The sequence below is a fragment of the Pungitius pungitius genome, chromosome 1, assembly GCF_949316345.1.
Source record: "Pungitius pungitius chromosome 1, fPunPun2.1, whole genome shotgun sequence".
Taxonomy (NCBI): Eukaryota; Metazoa; Chordata; class Actinopteri; order Perciformes; family Gasterosteidae; genus Pungitius; species Pungitius pungitius.
This window is the reverse complement of record NC_084900.1, coordinates 24,496-47,063: the sequence shown is the minus strand read 5'-3', so window position 1 is coordinate 47,063 and position 22,568 is coordinate 24,496.

Here is a 22,568-nt window from a genome sequence, read left to right as displayed (position 1 = left end):
AAATTGTTTTTTTATAGTTGTGACTTCGTTGCTCCTTAGACAGTTATTGAGGCCCACTGAAAGGACCACCTTGTGGACCTGTGGCTGTGGAGGTAATTTGATCAAAACACCTTTAATATGGTGAATTTGGGCTCCCGGGAAGCTGTCGATTTGAACACACGGAGAATTATATTGTGGGATTCGAGAGAGGTTAGAATCACCAATGATAATAACTTCCCTTTCCACTTTCAATTGCCATGTAGCAATCTTTTGCAGGGTTGTTGGATGCCTGGTGGGTTCCTGTAAAGGAGGTGGTGTGCAGCTTCCTACAGTTGAAAGCGAGAGAGGTAAGTGAGCAGAAATATCATTTCTGGCAGGGGTAGAGGCCTCCAAGGGCTCTGCCGATGGTATCATCAGCTCCTCAGGGTCCTCCACCAACCTGAAGAGGGTATCCATGGCCCCACTAGCATCCAACCGGAGAGAGGAGCCGGTATGGGAAGATTGAGAGGAGAGCCCGGAAAGTGATTGTACCAGTCCAGCAGGTGGCATGGTTTCCTTTCCAGGGCTCTCCTCCTCTATGGCCAAATCCAGGATGCTTCCCTCCTCCTCCAGTGGGTCGATGGCAAGTTGGGGTTCTGGAATGAGTCCATCCGAGAGAATTGATGGTAGTAGAGTGCCCCATATGTCTGTTGGTTGAATTGGCTCTGCATCAAAATGAATCAGTGCCTCCACTGTTTGGAGATTGTTATCATGTACCCCAATGTCACACTGAGAATTGCCCATTTGCACATAATTGAAGGACACTTAACCGCCTGTTGAGTCAATGGTTAGGTTTAGGCATGCATACGTCACTGGTTAGGTTTAGGCATGAATTTTGAATGGTTGTGTTTAGTGAAGAATTACCGGGTGGCCTGTATGAGGAAAGAGGTGACCACAGGCTGCAAGGCAGGCGGCACTGGCTGGTTAGGGGTTAAAGAGTTGTGATAGCCCCGTAAACAGGACCATCGATGCACTGTCCAGCACTGCCTCACAGCCCGCAGCTCTCAGTCCTCGTTGAGGCCTGTAGGATGCCTGGTTTTCAATTTGGCGATCCACACCCTCTCCGCTCTCCTTCTCTGGGGAGCGCTCCATCTGGGGTTCCACTCAATCACACACACTGAGACTGATTCCCACCCATGTGCCATGAAATGTGTCACCAGTGGTGTCTGTGTCTTTTTCCTTTTTGTAATGTTATATTTGTGTTGTGTAAAACGTGTACAGATGGAGTTCCCCGTCTCTCCCACATACTGTAAGCCACATTGTGAACACGTGATTAGGTAAACACAATTTATGGAATTAGTGTTACCCCTAGTAGAGTTTAGGAACACCTCTCTAGTGCTGTAGCTCCTAAACCACTTTCTATGTTTAAAGTAATTGTTTAGGTTTTTGCACCTTAGCTTGTGGAGAGGTTTTATTTTGGCTTTCACCAAGTGATCCTGCAAATTTGTGTTCCTCCTGTAGGCCGGAATGATTCTGTGATCCTGGAGGATGGGAGACCCTGCGGTGTGCAAGAGGAATCTCCTCCTGCATCCTCTGACTAGTTCCATAGTGGAAGGTGAGTAAGTGGTCACAAATGGGAGACTGGAGCCCACAGTGATTGGTTTGCTCTGCAGAAACGACCTCTGGCATTTCCTGAGGAAGGTCCTGGAGTACCCTCTAGTGGACAGAGCATGGAAGAGCACCTTGACTGCAGCATGAAAGTCCTCCTCTCTGCTGCATATTCTGTGGAACCTCAACAACTGTGATTTAATTAAGCCAGCATATGTGTGCTTTGGGTGGAAGCTGGTCTTGAAGAGCAGAGCATGTGTGTCCGTCTCTTTGAAAAATACTTTAATGTCCAATGTGTGGGTTTCATTAAATGTGTTACTTTTAAATGTTGTGGTGTCCAAAAAATCAACAGAGGTCAAATTACTTGTGGATGTAATTTTTATCGACTGGTTGTGGTTGTTGAGGATGCACAGAAACACTTCAAAATCCTCCCTGGAGTGAGGCCACACACCCCAGATGTCGTCCAAATATCTGTAGTAGTACAGTGGTTTTTTAGGACATATTTTCAGGACTGACTCCTCCCATTCAGCCATAAAAATGTTCGCATATGCGGGAGCAAACTTCTTCCCCATAGCTGTACCCTTAATCTGAAGGAAGAATTCCCCATTAAATTCAAAGTCATTTTGGGTCAGATTGATTTCCAGTAGTTTTAGCAATTCTTTTTCTGGTCTTTTTTTGTCGGGGTGTTTCCGAAATGCGTTTTTAACGGCCTGTATGCCTTCTTTTGTCTCAATGTTTGTGTAAAGACTATCTATATCGATAGTGAATAAAATTGAATTGTCCGGAATGCGGAGTCTTTTAATTATCTCTACAAAGTGGTACGTGTCCTTGATGTAGCTCGGGTGTGTGGTCGACAGAGGATTCAGGAAGTGGTCAAGGTACTCTGCAGTGTGATACGTTTCACTACTGCAGTCAGACACAATGGGCCTGCCGGGGGGGATCTCGTGTGGTTTACTCCACTTGGCAGGGTCCTTGTGTATTTTGGGCAGCATATAAAATAATCTGGCTCTAGGTACAGCATCTCCCATTAAGTAATGCTTTTGTTTCAGATTGATAAATTTCTTCTCGTGTAGAGTTTGGATGATTTTATTTACAATTGGGATAGTGTTTGGATAAATGGGGTTGGTCAATTTGGTGTAGTATTTGGGGTCATTAAGCTGTCTGTAGCCTTCCCATAAATATTGATCCCTATCCAAGATCACTATAGCGCTGCCCTTGTCTGCTGGTTTAATAATGATGTGTTTGTTATTAACTAGTTCATCCAGTGCTCGCACTTCCTCCCTACTGAGGTTAGGCGGCACGTGGTGAATCCTGAAGTGTGTGTCAAAATACTGAATGTCAGATTGAATTAGAGCAGTAATTGTGTTTGGTATTTGTGCCTGTAGCGGGGTCCAGGATGATTTATGTACAAATGGAAGTCGTTCAAACTCTTTGGAGTTTTCAAAATAGGCCGCCAGTTTTAGTTTTCTATGATACTGTTGTAGGTCAAAGCGGCTCTGCTCCACAATCTGCTTGTTAGTTCCCTTGGTGGGAATGAAATTTAGCCCCCTGCCAAGGAGAGTATGTTGTGCTTCACTCAGTTGAAAGTTTTTTGTGAGATTGATGACTAACTTGTCCCCCTCCTGAGTAGGCAGGTTTTGGGGGACAATTAGTTTAAGTAGTGCACCCAGTGGTCAAACATGCGTTGAGCTGTGGGAAGAGACCAGTGAATATTGTCTGGGCCCGTGTGGAAGAGGCTCGCAGGTAGAGCGGGGATGTACTCACACATCCTCGCGATGGCAGCGTTCAGGTGCGTGAGTCTCAGTTTCTCCTTGCTGGGCAGGCTGGTGGAAAAGTTCACCTGGGGGACAAAAATGTCAGCAGAGGGAAATGTACGCTTTACATTGTTCACAGCTCTCTGCAGCTGTTTAATGGCCGTCTCTTGTGTCTTTTGCACACGGTTGTTGATGCCAAAGGAGAGAATGACCTTCTCCACCGTGACATCACAGCTTGTCTTCTCCATCAACAGCTCTGCGTTTCTGAAGGTGGCGCCCGGAAACGCATCAATTTGTAGGTGCACGTTGTCGTGCTCCGGGAGTTTTGCCACGTTGGAGTCTCCTATTATGAGCCACTTTTTGGCCACACGGAGGCTCCACTCTTGTGCCTTCCGCATGGTCGACCGGTGTCTCGTGGGTCGCAGTGGCACCTGTTGTGGCGGCGTCCGCTGGCTGGAGACAGAAGTGGTCGCCGTCTGGATCAGCTGCGTCTGCACCGCCGTCCGTAGTCTGCTGGTGCTGGAAGGTGTGAGGGGGACGCGTCTCAGGTCCTCCTGGATCCGGGACGACGGTCGCTCCGGCTCCTGCTGCATCAGCTGCTCGAGGCTCTCCTGGGAGAGCTCTATTACGGCGTCCGTGTTCTGGATCACGCATGGGTTGCGGTAGTTGGGGGCCCAGCCCCTGGGCTGTGGGTCCACCGCTGCTGCTGCTGACGCTGCTGGTGAGGACGCCGCCGAAGCTGATGCTGAGGCCGCTGCTTCCGATCCTGGCGAAGTCTCCGGTCTGCTGGCAAACAGCCTCAGTGGTCTCTGCGGCAGGGGCTGGGAGCGCTGTGTGGACGGGGTGTCCGGGGTCCCACGTTGGGAGCCCCCCGGCGTCGACTGTGGGGTGGAGGGGGAGAGGGTGCCCAAGTCAAAGTTGACCTCGATGGGAGTGTCCATCAGGTTCGGTACCATTGGTAAAGTTCTGGGCTGCTCTGGCACTGCAACAGGTGATGGGGGCGCCGTCACAACCAGCTCCGCGACCCGTGGTTCCGGGAGGATCTGGGCCTCGACGATGTGCACAGAAACCGGATCAGGCGCTGCTGCTGCTGCCGCCGCTGCCGTGGGATGTGCTGGTTCTGGGAGGACCTGGGCTCTGATGGTGCGTGTGACGGCTGTTGTGGGTCGTTGTGGTTCTGGGGGGGCTTGGGCTTCGAAATTGTGAGTGGTCGTTGTACTTAGCGGTTCTGCTGCGTCGCCGGGCCTCACTCGCCTCAGGGGATGCAACGATGAGTTGGACCGGGTTGTTGTCACTGTGGGCGCCGACCCAGCAGGGGCCGGTTGTGGGTCCACCGTCAGCAGCACAGCCATCCAGTCCACCACGGCCTCCTTTGCCTCCACCAGCGTTTCAGGGTGCAGTCTACGGCCAAAGTCCCTTCTCGCCCAGGCTGAGGCCACATCAAAGGGAGCACTCCAGTCTGGACTGTTGAGACTGTGTAGGCTTTCAATTTCCCTCTTTATCACAGCCTCATAGTGGTCCTGCAAGATGACCAGTGTGGTATGCTCCCAATTCTTTGCATTACCATCGATCAGTGACTGTGTGTCTGTGGTAGGGATGGCCGGTTTAATAAATGTAGCTAGCTGTTTGGTCATTCTAGCAATGGTGATGGGTGGGTCTGCCAGATTAATGTTTGTAAAGTGGTGTGCAGCCTTAATTATCCTGTGCAGAATACGGCACTTATTGGGGAATAAGGGATCATCAGACCTGGGAAACTGACGAGCGCCCTCATTACTCTGGAATGTGTTGTGCTGATTATTGTTAAAATAGCGGTTGTTGTTGTTGGAGTACTTGGGCCGTTGGAAACGAGGAGCAAAAGAGCGGGGTCTGGGCGGTCCCCGGCGTGTGCCGCGGTCCGCTGACCTCTCCGCGTACCTGTTGTTTTGGCCGCCATTATTGCGCAACCGCGGCCCACCTCTTCGGTCGGGAGCTCTCTGAGCGACGTCCGCATACGAGTCTCGTTGATAGCGGGGCCGTTGTCGCTGGTACTGCTGCGGTGCTCGTTGGTCCGGTGGGTAGGGAGGCTCATTGTGCCGCCCGCGGCGCCTCCCATAGCGTACCACCGTCCAATCTCCTTCAGTCTCTCGGTCCTCGTGGTACATGGCTAAGCTAGCGGAGCCTCATGTTCATTTAGCTTCCAAAGAACGGCAAAGAAAAAGTTGTCTTTTACCTTATTTATTCTTCTTTGAACAAGGAACCAAAAATAAAACAACAAACAGAACAAGAACGAATATATATAGCAACGTTTCGGATACTGCTGTATCCTTCTTCAGGCTAATAATTTGTTCTTTAAAACTGAGATGGTGAGCGCAGGTGTTGCGTCCACGGTCACCACGTTGAAAAAGAAAGTCCGACCGAATTTGCATAACAAAGATGGCGGCCGTGACCTTTCACCTCTCTGGTCCCTCGGACCAATCATACGTCATACCTCGCGGAGGGATATCAAGGTGAAATGCATCAAGATGTGACAAACACCAATACCCTCTCAGTATAATCACATAATAATCAGCACAACAAAATCGAAGGTAATAACAAAGTAGAGCAAAAAACAATCATTATAGAGGAACTATAAATAGAATAGGTGTGGTGTTTTACATAGAATTAAAGCAGTCTATATCCCCATGCGGTGTCTAGACATTGCAACATGAATTTTGAACATGCATTGAAAAAATGAATATGAGAAGGGAAAATCACCACACAATTGTATATACATATACACACACAATTGAATAAAGCTCACCCCTGGTGTTTTATTTACATTTATATCATGTACCCCAATGTCACACTGAGAATTGCCCATTTGCACATAATTGAAGGACACTTAACCGCCTGTTGAGTCAATGGTTAGGTTTAGGCATGCATACGTCACTGGTTAGGTTTAGGCATGAATTTTGAATGGTTGTGTTTAGTGAAGAATTACCGGGTGGCCTGTATGAGGAAAGAGGTGACCACAGGCTGCAAGGCAGGCGGCACTGGCTGGTTAGGGGTTAAAGAGTTGTGATAGCCCCGTAAACAGGACCATCGATGCACTGTCCAGCACTGCCTCACAGCCCGCAGCTCTCAGTCCTCGTTGAGGCCTGTAGGATGCCTGGTTTTCAATTTGGCGATCCACACCCTCTCCGCTCTCCTTCTCTGGGGAGCGCTCCATCTGGGGTTCCACTCAATCACACACACTGAGACTGATTCCCACCCATGTGCCATGAAATGTGTCACCAGTGGTGTCTGTGTCTTTTTCCTTTTTGTAATGTTATATTTGTGTTGTGTAAAACGTGTACAGATGGAGTTCCCCGTCTCTCCCACATACTGTAAGCCACATTGTGAACACGTGATTAGGTAAACACAATTTATGGAATTAGTGTTACCCCTAGTAGAGTTTAGGAACACCTCTCTAGTGCTGTAGCTCCTAAACCACTTTCTATGTTTAAAGTAATTGTTTAGGTTTTTGCACCTTAGCTTGTGGAGAGGTTTTATTTTGGCTTTCACCAAGTGATCCTGCAAATTTGTGTTCCTCCTGTAGGCCGGAATGATTCTGTGATCCTGGAGGATGGGAGACCCTGCGGTGTGCAAGAGGAATCTCCTCCTGCATCCTCTGACTAGTTCCATAGTGGAAGGTGAGTAAGTGGTCACAAATGGGAGACTGGAGCCCACAGTGATTGGTTTGCTCTGCAGAAACGACCTCTGGCATTTCCTGAGGAAGGTCCTGGAGTACCCTCTAGTGGACAGAGCATGGAAGAGCACCTTGACTGCAGCATGAAAGTCCTCCTCTCTGCTGCATATTCTGTGGAACCTCAACAACTGTGATTTAATTAAGCCAGCATATGTGTGCTTTGGGTGGAAGCTGGTCTTGAAGAGCAGAGCATGTGTGTCCGTCTCTTTGAAAAATACTTTAATGTCCAATGTGTGGGTTTCATTAAATGTGTTACTTTTAAATGTTGTGGTGTCCAAAAAATCAACAGAGGTCAAATTACTTGTGGATGTAATTTTTATCGACTGGTTGTGGTTGTTGAGGATGCACAGAAACACTTCAAAATCCTCCCTGGAGTGAGGCCACACACCCCAGATGTCGTCCAAATATCTGTAGTAGTACAGTGGTTTTTTAGGACATATTTTCAGGACTGACTCCTCCCATTCAGCCATAAAAATGTTCGCATATGCGGGAGCAAACTTCTTCCCCATAGCTGTACCCTTAATCTGAAGGAAGAATTCCCCATTAAATTCAAAGTCATTTTGGGTCAGATTGATTTCCAGTAGTTTTAGCAATTCTTTTTCTGGTCTTTTTTTGTCGGGGTGTTTCCGAAATGCGTTTTTAACGGCCTGTATGCCTTCTTTTGTCTCAATGTTTGTGTAAAGACTATCTATATCGATAGTGAATAAAATTGAATTGTCCGGAATGCGGAGTCTTTTAATTATCTCTACAAAGTGGTACGTGTCCTTGATGTAGCTCGGGTGTGTGGTCGACAGAGGATTCAGGAAGTGGTCAAGGTACTCTGCAGTGTGATACGTTTCACTACTGCAGTCAGACACAATGGGCCTGCCGGGGGGGATCTCGTGTGGTTTACTCCACTTGGCAGGGTCCTTGTGTATTTTGGGCAGCATATAAAATAATCTGGCTCTAGGTACAGCATCTCCCATTAAGTAATGCTTTTGTTTCAGATTGATAAATTTCTTCTCGTGTAGAGTTTGGATGATTTTATTTACAATTGGGATAGTGTTTGGATAAATGGGGTTGGTCAATTTGGTGTAGTATTTGGGGTCATTAAGCTGTCTGTAGCCTTCCCATAAATATTGATCCCTATCCAAGATCACTATAGCGCTGCCCTTGTCTGCTGGTTTAATAATGATGTGTTTGTTATTAACTAGTTCATCCAGTGCTCGCACTTCCTCCCTACTGAGGTTAGGCGGCACGTGGTGAATCCTGAAGTGTGTGTCAAAATACTGAATGTCAGATTGAATTAGAGCAGTAATTGTGTTTGGTATTTGTGCCTGTAGCGGGGTCCAGGATGATTTATGTACAAATGGAAGTCGTTCAAACTCTTTGGAGTTTTCAAAATAGGCCGCCAGTTTTAGTTTTCTATGATACTGTTGTAGGTCAAAGCGGCTCTGCTCCACAATCTGCTTGTTAGTTCCCTTGGTGGGAATGAAATTTAGCCCCCTGCCAAGGAGAGTATGTTGTGCTTCACTCAGTTGAAAGTTTTTTGTGAGATTGATGACTAACTTGTCCCCCTCCTGAGTAGGCAGGTTTTGGGGGACAATTAGTTTAAGTAGTGCACCCAGTGGTCAAACATGCGTTGAGCTGTGGGAAGAGACCAGTGAATATTGTCTGGGCCCGTGTGGAAGAGGCTCGCAGGTAGAGCGGGGATGTACTCACACATCCTCGCGATGGCAGCGTTCAGGTGCGTGAGTCTCAGTTTCTCCTTGCTGGGCAGGCTGGTGGAAAAGTTCACCTGGGGGACAAAAATGTCAGCAGAGGGAAATGTACGCTTTACATTGTTCACAGCTCTCTGCAGCTGTTTAATGGCCGTCTCTTGTGTCTTTTGCACACGGTTGTTGATGCCAAAGGAGAGAATGACCTTCTCCACCGTGACATCACAGCTTGTCTTCTCCATCAACAGCTCTGCGTTTCTGAAGGTGGCGCCCGGAAACGCATCAATTTGTAGGTGCACGTTGTCGTGCTCCGGGAGTTTTGCCACGTTGGAGTCTCCTATTATGAGCCACTTTTTGGCCACACGGAGGCTCCACTCTTGTGCCTTCCGCATGGTCGACCGGTGTCTCGTGGGTCGCAGTGGCACCTGTTGTGGCGGCGTCCGCTGGCTGGAGACAGAAGTGGTCGCCGTCTGGATCAGCTGCGTCTGCACCGCCGTCCGTAGTCTGCTGGTGCTGGAAGGTGTGAGGGGGACGCGTCTCAGGTCCTCCTGGATCCGGGACGACGGTCGCTCCGGCTCCTGCTGCATCAGCTGCTCGAGGCTCTCCTGGGAGAGCTCTATTACGGCGTCCGTGTTCTGGATCACGCATGGGTTGCGGTAGTTGGGGGCCCAGCCCCTGGGCTGTGGGTCCACCGCTGCTGCTGCTGACGCTGCTGGTGAGGACGCCGCCGAAGCTGATGCTGAGGCCGCTGCTTCCGATCCTGGCGAAGTCTCCGGTCTGCTGGCAAACAGCCTCAGTGGTCTCTGCGGCAGGGGCTGGGAGCGCTGTGTGGACGGGGTGTCCGGGGTCCCACGTTGGGAGCCCCCCGGCGTCGACTGTGGGGTGGAGGGGGAGAGGGTGCCCAAGTCAAAGTTGACCTCGATGGGAGTGTCCATCAGGTTCGGTACCATTGGTAAAGTTCTGGGCTGCTCTGGCACTGCAACAGGTGATGGGGGCGCCGTCACAACCAGCTCCGCGACCCGTGGTTCCGGGAGGATCTGGGCCTCGACGATGTGCACAGAAACCGGATCAGGCGCTGCTGCTGCTGCCGCCGCTGCCGTGGGATGTGCTGGTTCTGGGAGGACCTGGGCTCTGATGGTGCGTGTGACGGCTGTTGTGGGTCGTTGTGGTTCTGGGGGGGCTTGGGCTTCGAAATTGTGAGTGGTCGTTGTACTTAGCGGTTCTGCTGCGTCGCCGGGCCTCACTCGCCTCAGGGGATGCAACGATGAGTTGGACCGGGTTGTTGTCACTGTGGGCGCCGACCCAGCAGGGGCCGGTTGTGGGTCCACCGTCAGCAGCACAGCCATCCAGTCCACCACGGCCTCCTTTGCCTCCACCAGCGTTTCAGGGTGCAGTCTACGGCCAAAGTCCCTTCTCGCCCAGGCTGAGGCCACATCAAAGGGAGCACTCCAGTCTGGACTGTTGAGACTGTGTAGGCTTTCAATTTCCCTCTTTATCACAGCCTCATAGTGGTCCTGCAAGATGACCAGTGTGGTATGCTCCCAATTCTTTGCATTACCATCGATCAGTGACTGTGTGTCTGTGGTAGGGATGGCCGGTTTAATAAATGTAGCTAGCTGTTTGGTCATTCTAGCAATGGTGATGGGTGGGTCTGCCAGATTAATGTTTGTAAAGTGGTGTGCAGCCTTAATTATCCTGTGCAGAATACGGCACTTATTGGGGAATAAGGGATCATCAGACCTGGGAAACTGACGAGCGCCCTCATTACTCTGGAATGTGTTGTGCTGATTATTGTTAAAATAGCGGTTGTTGTTGTTGGAGTACTTGGGCCGTTGGAAACGAGGAGCAAAAGAGCGGGGTCTGGGCGGTCCCCGGCGTGTGCCGCGGTCCGCTGACCTCTCCGCGTACCTGTTGTTTTGGCCGCCATTATTGCGCAACCGCGGCCCACCTCTTCGGTCGGGAGCTCTCTGAGCGACGTCCGCATACGAGTCTCGTTGATAGCGGGGCCGTTGTCGCTGGTACTGCTGCGGTGCTCGTTGGTCCGGTGGGTAGGGAGGCTCATTGTGCCGCCCGCGGCGCCTCCCATAGCGTACCACCGTCCAATCTCCTTCAGTCTCTCGGTCCTCGTGGTACATGGCTAAGCTAGCGGAGCCTCATGTTCATTTAGCTTCCAAAGAACGGCAAAGAAAAAGTTGTCTTTTACCTTATTTATTCTTCTTTGAACAAGGAACCAAAAATAAAACAACAAACAGAACAAGAACGAATATATATAGCAACGTTTCGGATACTGCTGTATCCTTCTTCAGGCTAATAATTTGTTCTTTAAAACTGAGATGGTGAGCGCAGGTGTTGCGTCCACGGTCACCACGTTGAAAAAGAAAGTCCGACCGAATTTGCATAACAAAGATGGCGGCCGTGACCTTTCACCTCTCTGGTCCCTCGGACCAATCATACGTCATACCTCGCGGAGGGATATCAAGGTGAAATGCATCAAGATGTGACAAACACCAATACCCTCTCAGTATAATCACATAATAATCAGCACAACAAAATCGAAGGTAATAACAAAGTAGAGCAAAAAACAATCATTATAGAGGAACTATAAATAGAATAGGTGTGGTGTTTTACATAGAATTAAAGCAGTCTATATCCCCATGCGGTGTCTAGACATTGCAACATGAATTTTGAACATGCATTGAAAAAATGAATATGAGAAGGGAAAATCACCACACAATTGTATATACATATACACACACAATTGAATAAAGCTCACCCCTGGTGTTTTATTTACATTTATATCATGTACCCCAATGTCACACTGAGAATTGCCCATTTGCACATAATTGAAGGACACTTAACCGCCTGTTGAGTCAATGGTTAGGTTTAGGCATGCATACGTCACTGGTTAGGTTTAGGCATGAATTTTGAATGGTTGTGTTTAGTGAAGAATTACCGGGTGGCCTGTATGAGGAAAGAGGTGACCACAGGCTGCAAGGCAGGCGGCACTGGCTGGTTAGGGGTTAAAGAGTTGTGATAGCCCCGTAAACAGGACCATCGATGCACTGTCCAGCACTGCCTCACAGCCCGCAGCTCTCAGTCCTCGTTGAGGCCTGTAGGATGCCTGGTTTTCAATTTGGCGATCCACACCCTCTCCGCTCTCCTTCTCTGGGGAGCGCTCCATCTGGGGTTCCACTCAATCACACACACTGAGACTGATTCCCACCCATGTGCCATGAAATGTGTCACCAGTGGTGTCTGTGTCTTTTTCCTTTTTGTAATGTTATATTTGTGTTGTGTAAAACGTGTACAGATGGAGTTCCCCGTCTCTCCCACATACTGTAAGCCACATTGTGAACACGTGATTAGGTAAACACAATTTATGGAATTAGTGTTACCCCTAGTAGAGTTTAGGAACACCTCTCTAGTGCTGTAGCTCCTAAACCACTTTCTATGTTTAAAGTAATTGTTTAGGTTTTTGCACCTTAGCTTGTGGAGAGGTTTTATTTTGGCTTTCACCAAGTGATCCTGCAAATTTGTGTTCCTCCTGTAGGCCGGAATGATTCTGTGATCCTGGAGGATGGGAGACCCTGCGGTGTGCAAGAGGAATCTCCTCCTGCATCCTCTGACTAGTTCCATAGTGGAAGGTGAGTAAGTGGTCACAAATGGGAGACTGGAGCCCACAGTGATTGGTTTGCTCTGCAGAAACGACCTCTGGCATTTCCTGAGGAAGGTCCTGGAGTACCCTCTAGTGGACAGAGCATGGAAGAGCACCTTGACTGCAGCATGAAAGTCCTCCTCTCTGCTGCATATTCTGTGGAACCTCAACAACTGTGATTTAATTAAGCCAGCATATGTGTGCTTTGGGTGGAAGCTGGTCTTGAAGAGCAGAGCATGTGTGTCCGTCTCTTTGAAAAATACTTTAATGTCCAATGTGTGGGTTTCATTAAATGTGTTACTTTTAAATGTTGTGGTGTCCAAAAAATCAACAGAGGTCAAATTACTTGTGGATGTAATTTTTATCGACTGGTTGTGGTTGTTGAGGATGCACAGAAACACTTCAAAATCCTCCCTGGAGTGAGGCCACACACCCCAGATGTCGTCCAAATATCTGTAGTAGTACAGTGGTTTTTTAGGACATATTTTCAGGACTGACTCCTCCCATTCAGCCATAAAAATGTTCGCATATGCGGGAGCAAACTTCTTCCCCATAGCTGTACCCTTAATCTGAAGGAAGAATTCCCCATTAAATTCAAAGTCATTTTGGGTCAGATTGATTTCCAGTAGTTTTAGCAATTCTTTTTCTGGTCTTTTTTTGTCGGGGTGTTTCCGAAATGCGTTTTTAACGGCCTGTATGCCTTCTTTTGTCTCAATGTTTGTGTAAAGACTATCTATATCGATAGTGAATAAAATTGAATTGTCCGGAATGCGGAGTCTTTTAATTATCTCTACAAAGTGGTACGTGTCCTTGATGTAGCTCGGGTGTGTGGTCGACAGAGGATTCAGGAAGTGGTCAAGGTACTCTGCAGTGTGATACGTTTCACTACTGCAGTCAGACACAATGGGCCTGCCGGGGGGGATCTCGTGTGGTTTACTCCACTTGGCAGGGTCCTTGTGTATTTTGGGCAGCATATAAAATAATCTGGCTCTAGGTACAGCATCTCCCATTAAGTAATGCTTTTGTTTCAGATTGATAAATTTCTTCTCGTGTAGAGTTTGGATGATTTTATTTACAATTGGGATAGTGTTTGGATAAATGGGGTTGGTCAATTTGGTGTAGTATTTGGGGTCATTAAGCTGTCTGTAGCCTTCCCATAAATATTGATCCCTATCCAAGATCACTATAGCGCTGCCCTTGTCTGCTGGTTTAATAATGATGTGTTTGTTATTAACTAGTTCATCCAGTGCTCGCACTTCCTCCCTACTGAGGTTAGGCGGCACGTGGTGAATCCTGAAGTGTGTGTCAAAATACTGAATGTCAGATTGAATTAGAGCAGTAATTGTGTTTGGTATTTGTGCCTGTAGCGGGGTCCAGGATGATTTATGTACAAATGGAAGTCGTTCAAACTCTTTGGAGTTTTCAAAATAGGCCGCCAGTTTTAGTTTTCTATGATACTGTTGTAGGTCAAAGCGGCTCTGCTCCACAATCTGCTTGTTAGTTCCCTTGGTGGGAATGAAATTTAGCCCCCTGCCAAGGAGAGTATGTTGTGCTTCACTCAGTTGAAAGTTTTTTGTGAGATTGATGACTAACTTGTCCCCCTCCTGAGTAGGCAGGTTTTGGGGGACAATTAGTTTAAGTAGTGCACCCAGTGGTCAAACATGCGTTGAGCTGTGGGAAGAGACCAGTGAATATTGTCTGGGCCCGTGTGGAAGAGGCTCGCAGGTAGAGCGGGGATGTACTCACACATCCTCGCGATGGCAGCGTTCAGGTGCGTGAGTCTCAGTTTCTCCTTGCTGGGCAGGCTGGTGGAAAAGTTCACCTGGGGGACAAAAATGTCAGCAGAGGGAAATGTACGCTTTACATTGTTCACAGCTCTCTGCAGCTGTTTAATGGCCGTCTCTTGTGTCTTTTGCACACGGTTGTTGATGCCAAAGGAGAGAATGACCTTCTCCACCGTGACATCACAGCTTGTCTTCTCCATCAACAGCTCTGCGTTTCTGAAGGTGGCGCCCGGAAACGCATCAATTTGTAGGTGCACGTTGTCGTGCTCCGGGAGTTTTGCCACGTTGGAGTCTCCTATTATGAGCCACTTTTTGGCCACACGGAGGCTCCACTCTTGTGCCTTCCGCATGGTCGACCGGTGTCTCGTGGGTCGCAGTGGCACCTGTTGTGGCGGCGTCCGCTGGCTGGAGACAGAAGTGGTCGCCGTCTGGATCAGCTGCGTCTGCACCGCCGTCCGTAGTCTGCTGGTGCTGGAAGGTGTGAGGGGGACGCGTCTCAGGTCCTCCTGGATCCGGGACGACGGTCGCTCCGGCTCCTGCTGCATCAGCTGCTCGAGGCTCTCCTGGGAGAGCTCTATTACGGCGTCCGTGTTCTGGATCACGCATGGGTTGCGGTAGTTGGGGGCCCAGCCCCTGGGCTGTGGGTCCACCGCTGCTGCTGCTGACGCTGCTGGTGAGGACGCCGCCGAAGCTGATGCTGAGGCCGCTGCTTCCGATCCTGGCGAAGTCTCCGGTCTGCTGGCAAACAGCCTCAGTGGTCTCTGCGGCAGGGGCTGGGAGCGCTGTGTGGACGGGGTGTCCGGGGTCCCACGTTGGGAGCCCCCCGGCGTCGACTGTGGGGTGGAGGGGGAGAGGGTGCCCAAGTCAAAGTTGACCTCGATGGGAGTGTCCATCAGGTTCGGTACCATTGGTAAAGTTCTGGGCTGCTCTGGCACTGCAACAGGTGATGGGGGCGCCGTCACAACCAGCTCCGCGACCCGTGGTTCCGGGAGGATCTGGGCCTCGACGATGTGCACAGAAACCGGATCAGGCGCTGCTGCTGCTGCCGCCGCTGCCGTGGGATGTGCTGGTTCTGGGAGGACCTGGGCTCTGATGGTGCGTGTGACGGCTGTTGTGGGTCGTTGTGGTTCTGGGGGGGCTTGGGCTTCGAAATTGTGAGTGGTCGTTGTACTTAGCGGTTCTGCTGCGTCGCCGGGCCTCACTCGCCTCAGGGGATGCAACGATGAGTTGGACCGGGTTGTTGTCACTGTGGGCGCCGACCCAGCAGGGGCCGGTTGTGGGTCCACCGTCAGCAGCACAGCCATCCAGTCCACCACGGCCTCCTTTGCCTCCACCAGCGTTTCAGGGTGCAGTCTACGGCCAAAGTCCCTTCTCGCCCAGGCTGAGGCCACATCAAAGGGAGCACTCCAGTCTGGACTGTTGAGACTGTGTAGGCTTTCAATTTCCCTCTTTATCACAGCCTCATAGTGGTCCTGCAAGATGACCAGTGTGGTATGCTCCCAATTCTTTGCATTACCATCGATCAGTGACTGTGTGTCTGTGGTAGGGATGGCCGGTTTAATAAATGTAGCTAGCTGTTTGGTCATTCTAGCAATGGTGATGGGTGGGTCTGCCAGATTAATGTTTGTAAAGTGGTGTGCAGCCTTAATTATCCTGTGCAGAATACGGCACTTATTGGGGAATAAGGGATCATCAGACCTGGGAAACTGACGAGCGCCCTCATTACTCTGGAATGTGTTGTGCTGATTATTGTTAAAATAGCGGTTGTTGTTGTTGGAGTACTTGGGCCGTTGGAAACGAGGAGCAAAAGAGCGGGGTCTGGGCGGTCCCCGGCGTGTGCCGCGGTCCGCTGACCTCTCCGCGTACCTGTTGTTTTGGCCGCCATTATTGCGCAACCGCGGCCCACCTCTTCGGTCGGGAGCTCTCTGAGCGACGTCCGCATACGAGTCTCGTTGATAGCGGGGCCGTTGTCGCTGGTACTGCTGCGGTGCTCGTTGGTCCGGTGGGTAGGGAGGCTCATTGTGCCGCCCGCGGCGCCTCCCATAGCGTACCACCGTCCAATCTCCTTCAGTCTCTCGGTCCTCGTGGTACATGGCTAAGCTAGCGGAGCCTCATGTTCATTTAGCTTCCAAAGAACGGCAAAGAAAAAGTTGTCTTTTACCTTATTTATTCTTCTTTGAACAAGGAACCAAAAATAAAACAACAAACAGAACAAGAACGAATATATATAGCAACGTTTCGGATACTGCTGTATCCTTCTTCAGGCTAATAATTTGTTCTTTAAAACTGAGATGGTGAGCGCAGGTGTTGCGTCCACGGTCACCACGTTGAAAAAGAAAGTCCGACCGAATTTGCATAACAAAGATGGCGGCCGTGACCTTTCACCTCTCTGGTCCCTCGGACCAATCATACGTCATACCTCGCGGAGGGATATCAAGGTGAAATGCATCAAGATGTGACAAACACCAATACCCTCTCAGTATAATCACATAATAATCAGCACAACAAAATCGAAGGTAATAACAAAGTAGAGCAAAAAACAATCATTATAGAGGAACTATAAATAGAATAGGTGTGGTGTTTTACATAGAATTAAAGCAGTCTATATCCCCATGCGGTGTCTAGACATTGCAACATGAATTTTGAACATGCATTGAAAAAATGAATATGAGAAGGGAAAATCACCACACAATTGTATATACATATACACACACAATTGAATAAAGCTCACCCCTGGTGTTTTATTTACATTTATATCATGTACCCCAATGTCACACTGAGAATTGCCCATTTGCACATAATTGAAGGACACTTAACCGCCTGTTGAGTCAATGGTTAGGTTTAGGCATGCATACGTCACTGGTTAGGTTTAGGCATGAATTTTGAATGGTTGTGTTTAGTGAAGAATTACCGGGTGGCCTGTATGAGGAAAGAGGTGACCACAGGCTGCAAGGCAGGCGGCACTGGCTGGTTAGGGGTTAAAGAGTTGTGATAGCCCCGTAAACAGGACCATCGATGCACTGTCCAGCACTGCCTCACAGCCCGCAGCTCTCAGTCCTCGTTGAGGCCTGTAGGATGCCTGGTTTTCAATTTGGCGATCCACACCCTCTCCGCTCTCCTTCTCTGGGGAGCGCTCCATCTGGGGTTCCACTCAATCACACACACTGAGACTGATTCCCACCCATGTGCCATGAAATGTGTCACCAGTGGTGTCTGTGTCTTTTTCCTTTTTGTAATGTTATATTTGTGTTGTGTAAAACGTGTACAGATGGAGTTCCCCGTCTCTCCCACATACTGTAAGCCACATTGTGAACACGTGATTAGGTAAACACAATTTATGGAATTAGTGTTACCCCTAGTAGAGTTTAGGAACACCTCTCTAGTGCTGTAGCTCCTAAACCACTTTCTATGTTTAAAGTAATTGTTTAGGTTTTTGCACCTTAGCTTGTGGAGAGGTTTTATTTTGGCTTTCACCAAGTGATCCTGCAAATTTGTGTTCCTCCTGTAGGCCGGAATGATTCTGTGATCCTGGAGGATGGGAGACCCTGCGGTGTGCAAGAGGAATCTCCTCCTGCATCCTCTGACTAGTTCCATAGTGGAAGGTGAGTAAGTGGTCACAAATGGGAGACTGGAGCCCACAGTGATTGGTTTGCTCTGCAGAAACGACCTCTGGCATTTCCTGAGGAAGGTCCTGGAGTACCCTCTAGTGGACAGAGCATGGAAGAGCACCTTGACTGCAGCATGAAAGTCCTCCTCTCTGCTGCATATTCTGTGGAACCTCAACAACTGTGATTTAATTAAGCCAGCATATGTGTGCTTTGGGTGGAAGCTGGTCTTGAAGAGCAGAGCATGTGTGTCCGTCTCTTTGAAAAATACTTTAATGTCCAATGTGTGGGTTTCATTAAATGTGTTACTTTTAAATGTTGTGGTGTCCAAAAAATCAACAGAGGTCAAATTACTTGTGGATGTAATTTTTATCGACTGGTTGTGGTTGTTGAGGATGCACAGAAACACTTCAAAATCCTCCCTGGAGTGAGGCCACACACCCCAGATGTCGTCCAAATGTAATTTTTATCGACTGGTTGTGGTTGTTGAGGATGCACAGAAACACTTCAAAATCCTCCCTGGAGTGAGGCCACACACCCCAGATGTCGTCCAAATATCTGTAGTAGTACAGTGGTTTTTTAGGACATATTTTCAGGACTGACTCCTCCCATTCAGCCATAAAAATGTTCGCATATGCGGGAGCAAACTTCTTCCCCATAGCTGTACCCTTAATCTGAAGGAAGAATTCCCCATTAAATTCAAAGTCATTTTGGGTCAGATTGATTTCCAGTAGTTTTAGCAATTCTTTTTCTGGTCTTTTTTTGTCGGGGTGTTTCCGAAATGCGTTTTTAACGGCCTGTATGCCTTCTTTTGTCTCAATGTTTGTGTAAAGACTATCTATATCGATAGTGAATAAAATTGAATTGTCCGGAATGCGGAGTCTTTTAATTATCTCTACAAAGTGGTACGTGTCCTTGATGTAGCTCGGGTGTGTGGTCGACAGAGGATTCAGGAAGTGGTCAAGGTACTCTGCAGTGTGATACGTTTCACTACTGCAGTCAGACACAATGGGCCTGCCGGGGGGGATCTCGTGTGGTTTACTCCACTTGGCAGGGTCCTTGTGTATTTTGGGCAGCATATAAAATAATCTGGCTCTAGGTACAGCATCTCCCATTAAGTAATGCTTTTGTTTCAGATTGATAAATTTCTTCTCGTGTAGAGTTTGGATGATTTTATTTACAATTGGGATAGTGTTTGGATAAATGGGGTTGGTCAATTTGGTGTAGTATTTGGGGTCATTAAGCTGTCTGTAGCCTTCCCATAAATATTGATCCCTATCCAAGATCACTATAGCGCTGCCCTTGTCTGCTGGTTTAATAATGATGTGTTTGTTATTAACTAGTTCATCCAGTGCTCGCACTTCCTCCCTACTGAGGTTAGGCGGCACGTGGTGAATCCTGAAGTGTGTGTCAAAATACTGAATGTCAGATTGAATTAGAGCAGTAATTGTGTTTGGTATTTGTGCCTGTAGCGGGGTCCAGGATGATTTATGTACAAATGGAAGTCGTTCAAACTCTTTGGAGTTTTCAAAATAGGCCGCCAGTTTTAGTTTTCTATGATACTGTTGTAGGTCAAAGCGGCTCTGCTCCACAATCTGCTTGTTAGTTCCCTTGGTGGGAATGAAATTTAGCCCCCTGCCAAGGAGAGTATGTTGTGCTTCACTCAGTTGAAAGTTTTTTGTGAGATTGATGACTAACTTGTCCCCCTCCTGAGTAGGCAGGTTTTGGGGGACAATTAGTTTAAGTAGTGCACCCAGTGGTCAAACATGCGTTGAGCTGTGGGAAGAGACCAGTGAATATTGTCTGGGCCCGTGTGGAAGAGGCTCGCAGGTAGAGCGGGGATGTACTCACACATCCTCGCGATGGCAGCGTTCAGGTGCGTGAGTCTCAGTTTCTCCTTGCTGGGCAGGCTGGTGGAAAAGTTCACCTGGGGGACAAAAATGTCAGCAGAGGGAAATGTACGCTTTACATTGTTCACAGCTCTCTGCAGCTGTTTAATGGCCGTCTCTTGTGTCTTTTGCACACGGTTGTTGATGCCAAAGGAGAGAATGACCTTCTCCACCGTGACATCACAGCTTGTCTTCTCCATCAACAGCTCTGCGTTTCTGAAGGTGGCGCCCGGAAACGCATCAATTTGTAGGTGCACGTTGTCGTGCTCCGGGAGTTTTGCCACGTTGGAGTCTCCTATTATGAGCCACTTTTTGGCCACACGGAGGCTCCACTCTTGTGCCTTCCGCATGGTCGACCGGTGTCTCGTGGGTCGCAGTGGCACCTGTTGTGGCGGCGTCCGCTGGCTGGAGACAGAAGTGGTCGCCGTCTGGATCAGCTGCGTCTGCACCGCCGTCCGTAGTCTGCTGGTGCTGGAAGGTGTGAGGGGGACGCGTCTCAGGTCCTCCTGGATCCGGGACGACGGTCGCTCCGGCTCCTGCTGCATCAGCTGCTCGAGGCTCTCCTGGGAGAGCTCTATTACGGCGTCCGTGTTCTGGATCACGCATGGGTTGCGGTAGTTGGGGGCCCAGCCCCTGGGCTGTGGGTCCACCGCTGCTGCTGCTGACGCTGCTGGTGAGGACGCCGCCGAAGCTGATGCTGAGGCCGCTGCTTCCGATCCTGGCGAAGTCTCCGGTCTGCTGGCAAACAGCCTCAGTGGTCTCTGCGGCAGGGGCTGGGAGCGCTGTGTGGACGGGGTGTCCGGGGTCCCACGTTGGGAGCCCCCCGGCGTCGACTGTGGGGTGGAGGGGGAGAGGGTGCCCAAGTCAAAGTTGACCTCGATGGGAGTGTCCATCAGGTTCGGTACCATTGGTAAAGTTCTGGGCTGCTCTGGCACTGCAACAGGTGATGGGGGCGCCGTCACAACCAGCTCCGCGACCCGTGGTTCCGGGAGGATCTGGGCCTCGACGATGTGCACAGAAACCGGATCAGGCGCTGCTGCTGCTGCCGCCGCTGCCGTGGGATGTGCTGGTTCTGGGAGGACCTGGGCTCTGATGGTGCGTGTGACGGCTGTTGTGGGTCGTTGTGGTTCTGGGGGGGCTTGGGCTTCGAAATTGTGAGTGGTCGTTGTACTTAGCGGTTCTGCTGCGTCGCCGGGCCTCACTCGCCTCAGGGGATGCAACGATGAGTTGGACCGGGTTGTTGTCACTGTGGGCGCCGACCCAGCAGGGGCCGGTTGTGGGTCCACCGTCAGCAGCACAGCCATCCAGTCCACCACGGCCTCCTTTGCCTCCACCAGCGTTTCAGGGTGCAGTCTACGGCCAAAGTCCCTTCTCGCCCAGGCTGAGGCCACATCAAAGGGAGCACTCCAGTCTGGACTGTTGAGACTGTGTAGGCTTTCAATTTCCCTCTTTATCACAGCCTCATAGTGGTCCTGCAAGATGACCAGTGTGGTATGCTCCCAATTCTTTGCATTACCATCGATCAGTGACTGTGTGTCTGTGGTAGGGATGGCCGGTTTAATAAATGTAGCTAGCTGTTTGGTCATTCTAGCAATGGTGATGGGTGGGTCTGCCAGATTAATGTTTGTAAAGTGGTGTGCAGCCTTAATTATCCTGTGCAGAATACGGCACTTATTGGGGAATAAGGGATCATCAGACCTGGGAAACTGACGAGCGCCCTCATTACTCTGGAATGTGTTGTGCTGATTATTGTTAAAATAGCGGTTGTTGTTGTTGGAGTACTTGGGCCGTTGGAAACGAGGAGCAAAAGAGCGGGGTCTGGGCGGTCCCCGGCGTGTGCCGCGGTCCGCTGACCTCTCCGCGTACCTGTTGTTTTGGCCGCCATTATTGCGCAACCGCGGCCCACCTCTTCGGTCGGGAGCTCTCTGAGCGACGTCCGCATACGAGTCTCGTTGATAGCGGGGCCGTTGTCGCTGGTACTGCTGCGGTGCTCGTTGGTCCGGTGGGTAGGGAGGCTCATTGTGCCGCCCGCGGCGCCTCCCATAGCGTACCACCGTCCAATCTCCTTCAGTCTCTCGGTCCTCGTGGTACATGGCTAAGCTAGCGGAGCCTCATGTTCATTTAGCTTCCAAAGAACGGCAAAGAAAAAGTTGTCTTTTACCTTATTTATTCTTCTTTGAACAAGGAACCAAAAATAAAACAACAAACAGAACAAGAACGAATATATATAGCAACGTTTCGGATACTGCTGTATCCTTCTTCAGGCTAATAATTTGTTCTTTAAAACTGAGATGGTGAGCGCAGGTGTTGCGTCCACGGTCACCACGTTGAAAAAGAAAGTCCGACCGAATTTGCATAACAAAGATGGCGGCCGTGACCTTTCACCTCTCTGGTCCCTCGGACCAATCATACGTCATACCTCGCGGAGGGATATCAAGGTGAAATGCATCAAGATGTGACAAACACCAATACCCTCTCAGTATAATCACATAATAATCAGCACAACAAAATCGAAGGTAATAACAAAGTAGAGCAAAAAACAATCATTATAGAGGAACTATAAATAGAATAGGTGTGGTGTTTTACATAGAATTAAAGCAGTCTATATCCCCATGCGGTGTCTAGACATTGCAACATGAATTTTGAACATGCATTGAAAAAATGAATATGAGAAGGGAAAATCACCACACAATTGTATATACATATACACACACAATTGAATAAAGCTCACCCCTGGTGTTTTATTTACATTTATATCATGTACCCCAATGTCACACTGAGAATTGCCCATTTGCACATAATTGAAGGACACTTAACCGCCTGTTGAGTCAATGGTTAGGTTTAGGCATGCATACGTCACTGGTTAGGTTTAGGCATGAATTTTGAATGGTTGTGTTTAGTGAAGAATTACC